The sequence below is a fragment of the Chenopodium album genome, chromosome 2 (genome assembly GCF_948465745.1).
Source record: "Chenopodium album chromosome 2, dcCheAlbu1.1, whole genome shotgun sequence".
Classification (NCBI taxonomy): Eukaryota; Viridiplantae; Streptophyta; class Magnoliopsida; order Caryophyllales; family Amaranthaceae; genus Chenopodium; species Chenopodium album.
The window spans coordinates 43046685-43055337 of NC_137835.1; the positions used below are offsets into that span (position 1 = coordinate 43046685).

General features: G+C 39.1%; 1 non-coding gene across 1 annotated transcript; it reads right to left on the minus strand.

Moving 5' to 3' along the window:
• Nucleotides 1–1530: 1530 nt before the first annotated feature.
• Nucleotides 1531–1636, minus strand: LOC145607816 (small nucleolar RNA R71). Its single transcript, XR_014105637.1, has one exon. It is a non-coding gene; the product is annotated as a small nucleolar RNA R71 (small nucleolar RNA).
• Between the last annotated feature and the right edge of the window lie 7017 nt (nucleotides 1637–8653).

An 8653-nucleotide genomic window follows, 5' to 3' on the forward strand; every position in this document is an offset into this window, starting at 1 on the left:
TCTAACTAACTTCTCTTAGTTAGTTTTACTATATATACATTTTCATTCTATTTTTAGGGAGAGTTCAATTTTACAAAAATTAGAATAGAATTAGGTTAGATTTTTAGAGAGAGAAACTCTAGTTTATAGAGAGTTAAGTTCTTGATTGATGATTGAAGATTGATGATTCCAAGTGTTTTTCTCCATTGAATTGAAGCAAGTTTGTAAGGATTTCTTTACTTTAATGCAACCTTAGTTTTGATCTCAATTTCTTTGTTAATTGTTCAAGTTAAATGATTTTTGAAAAGTTATATTTTTTATTAATATGATGATGATGAATTTGTTGCTTAGTTTAGTTTTGATATTGATTTCCATGAATAATGAGTAGTTTTCTTGCTAGGGAATTGTTGAAGCATATATGAGTAATTGATTTATGCTAATTGGGGGAAATTGATGGAATTGATGTTGTGATTAAATTGGTTGATTGATTCTGAGCATGTTTGTGTTTAATTTAGGAGTGATCAACCTAGTTTCTCATACTAGATTGCATTGTAGGTTCACATTGATATGGAAAATTGATTTGTGGCTTACATTTGTCGATTGAGTAGGTTTACAAGTTTCCTAGCTAGAGTCTCTCGTAGTTGGTGCTAGTTTGACCTCTAGGAGATTAGCCTACCATACTCTCTTGATTGCTTAATTGGTTTTCCCTCGCAACACTCAAATAGTCATCTCCAATCCCAATTAGTTGAATCAATTACGAGTTTATGTGGATCCATACCCTAGTGCTTTATAAATTTGATTTGATTTTAATTATTTAATTGGTAGAATAAACACACCTCATTTCATTGCTTTGAAATAGCTTAGCTTTGACATTAGCATTCACCTCCCATTCCTAGTGGTTCGACCCTTGACTTACTATGTGTTTTGTATAGGGTTGTGTTGAGAGGTTATAATTTTTGTTTTGACCAAGGGTAGATTAGTTTTCAACGACCTAGTCTCGCCCTAGATCAAAAATGGTGCAGTTGTCGGGGAATGGCGTCGATGTTTGCTTTTGCTGTTGAGTCTATTTCACTTAATATAAAAAATACAAAAAGATTTTCTTCTCTAGGCTACATTTGTAGCCGAGCTACTAATAATTTTGTTTGAGATTGTGTGTGCAAGTGAACGTGGGAGAAGCTCAAAGGGTTACATTGAAGGATTTGGGCACTCCAGGTGCATACAAGTATGAGAGCGGGATTGCTCCATTGTTGATTCCGGATAGCGATTTTGAAATCAATCCGACAATGATTACTTTGATCGAGAGGCGACAATATAGTGGTGCATCGAATCAAAGTCCTCTCAACCACCTTAAGGAATTTGAGAAATATTGCAACACAATTAGGTTGAGTGGGGCTGCCCAAGAGTTTATAAGGCTCAAATTGTTCCCTTTTTCCCTCATAGGTAGAACTTTGGAATGGTTGGACAAGGAGGTCAAGCCGAATTCTTTAACAACATAGGATGATGTTACCAAAGGATTCTTATCCCGTTTCTACCCTCAAAAGAAAACGGCGAAAGCTAGAACTTTGATCCAAAATTTCAAGCTAAGGCCTAACGAAAATCTCTATGAAGCATGGGAGAGGTACAAAGAGTATCAAAGAGAGTGCCCTCACCACGGAATTCCAACTTACCAAATAATTCAAATTTTCTATTGTGGTTTGAGTCCTCAAGATAGGTCGAGTTTAGATGCCCAATCATGAACAATACGATGGAACAGGTTTTTGATGTGATAGATGATGTAGTGAGGAACTACATGAGTTGGCAAGAGGTTGAGGAAGAGTCAACAAACGAGTGTGCCTCGGTTGATCAAGTCAATGCCATCAACAAATTGTGTACTCTACTTTCGGACTTAGGGAAGGAGGTGGCTTCTATCAAAGCTAAGCTTGAAAATTCATCTTCACAAGCACAAGATCTTCCCTCCCAATTTAAGGGGAGAGGTACATCTTCTTACTCTAACCCTCATTTCGCTTCTTGTTGCATGATTAGAGAATGTTTGGCTTGTGATTTATGCAGAAGAAATTATCATGATGTTTCTAATTGTCCAAATGTTCCTTGTGATGGATGTGATGAAAATGAAAATGTGCATGTGAATTATGTTGGTAATAGTGATTTTTGATTTAATGCTATAAAGAATGTTGGAGATAGGAGCTATCAAAACCATGGGAGCTACGATAATTATAACCAAAATAGTGGTCATAGGAATCAAGTAACCCAAGGGTTTCGTAGTAACCATAACAACTTTGGTTGTAATGATCAAAGCTAAGGCCAAGAATATGGGGAACATAACCAAGGTTATGGTAATCATAGTTAAAATTCCAGGCAAAATCTTAGTAAGGGTAATTGGAGTAACCAAAGTAGAGGAAATTTTCAAAATGATACTCAAAGGGGTTCCTCACCCAAATTTACTCCAATAACTCAAAGCCAAAGTGATGATTCCTATGATCAACAATTTCAATTTATGAGTAAGCTAGAGAATTTCATGGTAGATCAAGCCAAGAAGTTGGACGATTACATATCATCTAGTGGCAAAATGTTTCATGGCCAATTAACTCATGGAAAGATGTTTGAGAACCAAATCATTCAACTAGCTAACCCTTTGAAGGATTGTGCTAGCCCATCTTCTTTACCCTAGCAAGAAATTGATCCTAAGGAACCGGTTTGTTCTATCACCACTAGGAGTGGTAAGGTCCTTGAAGAGAGTGTTCCTAGGAAGAGTAAGGAGGCTGAAGAGGAGAGTGATTCGAGCAAAGAGAATAAGCATGAGGATTCTAGCAAGATGAGTGAGAAATCTTATGAAGAGCCAAAAGTGAAAGAAAAAAAGAAAGATGAGGTTTACAAGCCCAAACATCCATACCCCCAAAAGTTTAATAGGCACAAATTGGATGAGAAATTTGGACAATTCATTGAGATACTTAAGAAAATTCATCTTTCTATTCCTTTCACCGAAGTCTAGGAACAAATGCCAAACTATGCTAGGGGTCTTAAGGAAATTTTGAGCAGTAAAAGGGATTGAAATATGGTGGAACCTGTGAATTTGGGGGAGTGTTGTAGTGCCTTTATCCATAATGACTTACCCCAAAAGTTGAAAGACCCCGGGAATTTCTCCATTCCTTGCAAAATCAAAGGAAAATTGTTCCAAAATGCCCTTTGTGATCTCGGTGCTAACGTGAGTATCATGCCTTATTCCATCTTCAAGAGACTTAAGATAGGAGAGATCCTTCCATCCAATATGTTCCTTCAATTAGCTGATAGATCCATCAAGTTTCCAAAGGGAAGAGTTGAGGATGTTCCCCTTAAGATAGGAGAATTCACAATTCCCGTTGATTTCAATGTTTTAGATATTGCGGAAGATGACCAAATTCCTATCATCTTAGGGAGACCTTTCTTAGCCACCTCGGGATCTTTGATTGATGTTAAGGGAGGTCGTATTACTTTGAGAGTTGGTAACAATGAGGAAAGTTTTGAGCTAAAACCGATGCATGAGTCTTTGTCCTTTGTGAAAGGAATCATGTGTGTTAATTCCCCTCGCCTTATTGATAATGTATGCATGATTTATTCTTAAACTAACGATGTTCTTGAGAATTGTGATGATATGATTTTGAGTTTTGATTGCAAGAAGGTTAGTGAAGAGAAAAAGGAGTTTCCCAAGCTCATAGAAGGGGAGGAGATTGACATTCCTCATTGGTTTGAGCTCTACCCTCGAGAGGAGGACGATGATCCTAAGAGTGTTGATGGTGTGAAACCATCACAAAAAGGAACAAGGAAAAGAAAAAAGTAAGAGCTTCTAGGAAAAAGAGAAAGAGAATTAGGTTTTGGAAAGAGAAGCTTGCTTTTGAAGAGAAATTTGCTCTTTCCGCCAAATTGAAGAAGGTGGTGTTCTTTGACCTCCATGATTTGGAGGAAGGGTCGAGCTTAGGACCATAAGCAAGAGCTTCTCGGGAGGCAACCCGGAGATTTCTATCCTTTTCTTTTGATTTCTATTTTTCTTAATTTTCCTTCTTTTAGTTTCCTTTCTTTTCTTTCACTTGTTTTTATTTTGGATTTATATGTGAAATTCTTGGAGTTGGATTACATCAAGTGAGAACGAGAAATGGAATGGTGTTTCACGGTTTTTGATGTGTTTATATTCAATTTTATTGAAATTTTGAGGTAAAAGGGGCAAGAATTGTTAGAAAGGTAAGATAGGAAATTTGTGCTTAAGATTGAAGAAATTTGAACTTGGTGAGTTCATCGTGGTGCTACCATTATTTTAGGGGTGTTAAACCCACATTATTCACATTTAGAAACTATCGTTATGATGGGGTCAAAAATCCCGGAATGATATTTATCGATGTACCCACGCATGAACGCACCAAGGAGAAGGCATGAGGAGCAGCAGCTGCGCGGGCGCGCTGCAAGGTCGCGCAGTTGCGCACCCCCCCCCCCCCCAGCTGTGCCTATCTCTTCTTTCTTTTCCCTCATTTCCCCTTCACCCTCGCACACTTTCCCCTTCACCCTCATCCGCACGCACCATATCCCTACTCACATTCATTAATCTTCACTCAAATTCCTTCAAATTTCCATTAAAATTCATCAAATCCTTTTATAATTCTTCCATTTTTAAAAAAATTCATACTACATTTCACCCATAACAACCACCATTCTCTCTCCTCCATTATTGAAGCTTATTTGGGGATTTTTGTGTTGGTGTAAATTGGTAGCTAAAGATTGCTCTAACTTGCTTCTTGTATGGTATAATCATCTACTCTTACTCTTAATTGCTTTATTATACCATATAATTGCATGTTTTAGGTAGGTCATGGGTATGAATAGTACTTGTATGTATTTTGGTGGTTTTGATGTTTGAAATTGGATTTTGGTTGGTTATTTGTGACGTATAATGATTGATTATTGCTTACATTGTGTTGTTTGTTGTTTATGTAGCTTGATTGATCGTTATTGTTGAGAATTGTTGTGGTCGGATTTTTGGTAGTGGTGTTACGTTGATAATGTTGAGCTTTGGTTCTTGATTTCTTTGTGCTTGGTGTATGGTTTGAATGCATTTGGTGGCTTGAATTGGTTGTAATTGTGTACATTTGGGATTGCTCGACTTTTGTTGTGAGTTGTTGCTTGTCGGTTTTGGTAAAGGAGTTTGATTAAAAGAATTGATTAAAAGTTGAAGATAGAGTGCTAGAGAGAGAAACTCTAGCTTCTCTCTAACCCTTTGAAGAAGGGTCCGGTGGTTGGCTTCATCGGATTCATTCTTCAAAGGGCTAGATTAGGGAAGCAGGATTTTTGTTCTTCAATTTCTTCAAAATACAAACCCTAAGAGCTTTTGGAACTCTCGGATCCTTTCTTCGTCCTTCAAGATTGAATAAGGGTTCTTTGTTCCGGTGATTGTATTGGATGAATCGGCTGCTGGGCGGTGTTTCGAGTCTTATCCTTTTCCCAGTAGCTGGAAATTGCTGAAAGTGTTGATCTTTTCATTCGTTGGGCTAATTCTGGGTTTTTGGGGCTTTGATTTTTCAAATCAAACCCTCGATTTTCTGGGTTCTCGTTCAAAGGATGATGTCGATTTCTGGGCTAGTTCGCTGGTGACTTGGGTTTCGTTTTGTTTCTGGTCTTTTTTGCTGGTGGCGGGTCTAGTTTAGTGGGTTCGGGGTGGGTTTCAAAGTGGTCGTCGAGTAAGCAGATTCGACGGTTGTCTTCAACCCCTGATTGGCGTTCTGTTATCGGGGCTCTGCTCTATTTTATATCGGCTGCTGGGCGGTGTTTCGGGTCTGGTCTTTTTCCCAGCAGCCGGAAATCGCTGAAAGTGGTGATTGTTGGGTTGATTCCAGTTTTTTGGGGCTTCGATTTTTTAAATCAAGCCCTCGATTTTCTGGGTTTTTACTCAAGGTTGATGATATGTTCTGATCTCGTTTGCGGGTGACTGGGTTTCTTTCTGTTTTCTGGTTTTTTTTTCGCCGGTGTTGGGTCTAGTTTATTCAAGGTGGTCGGCGAGTCAGTAGATTTGGCGGTCAACTTTCACCTCCCTGGCTGGCGTGTTGTTGTTAGGGGCTGCTATGTATTCTGGGTTTGACTTTCTCCGGGGATTTTCTGGTGTTTTTGGGATTCTTTTGGGAGGTTGAACTCGAGGGTTGGTGGCAGCCCTTGAATTGTAGATTTGTAGAGGTTGAGGTATTCCCTGTTGTTCTTCTTCTGTAAAAGGAAGGTTGATTTTGTTTTTTGCATTCCTTTTATTATCTCTGTGTAATTTGGGAATTGCTTCTTTGGTTGTAACTACTATCTAGGCGTATTGCATTACTTTTTCAGCTTAGGCTTCCTAGTGATCAGTGTTGTTGGTTGATGGTTCATGATAGAGATCCTTTGTCCTGTTTTGTATTGTATGCATGCCATGTCGTTGTCCTAGCAAACTGGTTTCTAGGTCGTTATTTAGTTGTGATATTATGATTATGCCTATTGATGGTGGATGGTTTTTGGGGGATTGGCTGTCATAGTTGAGTTTTGGCTTTGTTAGCTTGCTTGGTGTGTAGTGGGATGAGGCCCTATTTTTTATTGCTATCCTAGCATGAGGTGCTAGCTGATGGCCTGGGTTGTATTGTGGGTGGTTTCCTATTACTACCTTGTTGCTTGCTTCTACCTAGACTCCTTTTCATGCCTCTTCCATTATGGTAATTGTTGATCTATTTTCTGTCTTGGCATCCTATGCTTCCCTGATTTGCTTGAGCCTCCTTGTGATTGTATTGCTGGTTAATGGTTCATGGCTGCGATCCTTTGTCTTTGTTTGTACTGCATGTATGCTATTGTTCTGTCCTGGCAGGCTGTCTACGGGGTTGTTATCAAGCGGATTTTACGGTGATGCTGGTGGAAGGTGTTTTTCCTTTGTTTTATTTAGTGGAGGTCGGTTGTCATGGTTGATTCTTGGTCATTTTAGCTTGCCTGGTGTTTGGTGGGTTGAGGCCCCATTTTTAGTGTTGTCTCCTAGCATGAGGTGCTAGTTGATGGCTTGGATTGTATGGTGGGTAGTATCCCTCTTTCTACCTTATTTCTTGCTTTTGTCCGGGCTCCTTTTTATGCCTCTTCTGCTGTGGTGGTTGTTGTTCTACCTCTATCTATGCATCTTATGCTATTCTGTCTTACTTGAGCCTCCTTGGGTTTATATTGCTAGCTGATAGATTATGGATACGATCCTTTGTTCTGGTTTGTACTGCATGTATGCTATAGTTCTGTCCTGGCAGGCTGACTTCGGGGCTGGTATCAAGATGTTTTTATGGTGATGCTGGTGGATGGTGTATGCTTTGTTATTGTTTTAGCGTGATGGAGGTTGGTTGTCATGGGTGAGTCTTGGTTATTCTAGCTTACTTGGTCTGTAGTGGGTTAAGGCCCTATTTTTAGTGTTGTCTCCTAGCATGAGGTGCTAGTTGATGGCCCGGATTGTATGGTGGGTGGTATTCCTATTGCTACCTTGTTTATTGCTTCTACCAGAATTCCTTCTTATGCCTCTTCTATTGTGGTAATTGTTGCTCTACCTTTGTCGTGGCATCTTATGCTTCTCTGCCTTGCTTGGGCCTCCTTATGTTTGTGTTGCTGGATGATGGTTCATGGCTGCGATCTTTTGTCCTGGTTTGTACTGCATGCATGCTGTTGTTCTGTCCTGGCAGACTGACTGTGGGATTGTTATCAAGCTGCTTTTTATGATGATGTTGGCGGATGGTGTATACTTTCAAGCTAAGCTGATGCTTTTTTATACTCACCTTATTTGTTATCTTTGGATGTTTGGGTTTATTACCCACTTTTGGTTGTAGCTTCGGTTTCCTCTCCCTTTGTTAGCTAGAGGTTCCGTAGTTGTTGTCTTTGTATTGCCTTCGGGCTTTTGTTTTGTTGCTTCTTTGGCCCAGAAGGCATGTACTGAACTTTCATCTCTTGTAGTTGCTACTTTTATGGGTAGTAACTCTTTACTTTTGGTAATAAAATTCTTTATTTACCAAAAAAAAGGAGTTTGATTAAGGCATTCAAGATTGTTGGTTGGAGTTTCTTGTGGTGATTGTGGTGTATTGAGTTGCTACATTTGAAAATTCATCATGTCTAAACACATCAAAATCCTTTTTCAAGAAACGAAAAACCAATTATGAACCCGCTTGTAGGCGTCGCTCGAAGTGCGCCTACTTTAAAAGCATGTGGAGAATATTCTTGGCACTCATAGGAAGTGGGAATTGACATAATACGATTAGGGAAAAAGAAAAGTAGGGAGCCGCCAACAAGTTTTTAAGGAACTTGTAAACCGTTCACGAATAAGGGACAACGATAGGCAACAACGATTGACCCGTGAAGGTTACACCCCATTCATAATCCATGAGATTACTAACTTCGTATGGTTCGGAACCACGAAAGGAGGATCGGGGATGATGGTACGAAGTGAGTCATGGAGTCACATTCGCCCGTATTGGCCTCTACTTGATTCTTATAGTGAAAAGCTACTCCTGAAATCTCAAAGGCATGCAAACAAAGATTCAATTTGCTCCAAACTATTATCAAGCTAAATTTATTGAATATTAATGCAACACATAATTCTAAAATATTAGTGATCACTTGATTAAACAACAAGATTAAAAAGGAACCTAAACCGGTTGTCCAAATTATCTTATTAGGTGTGATT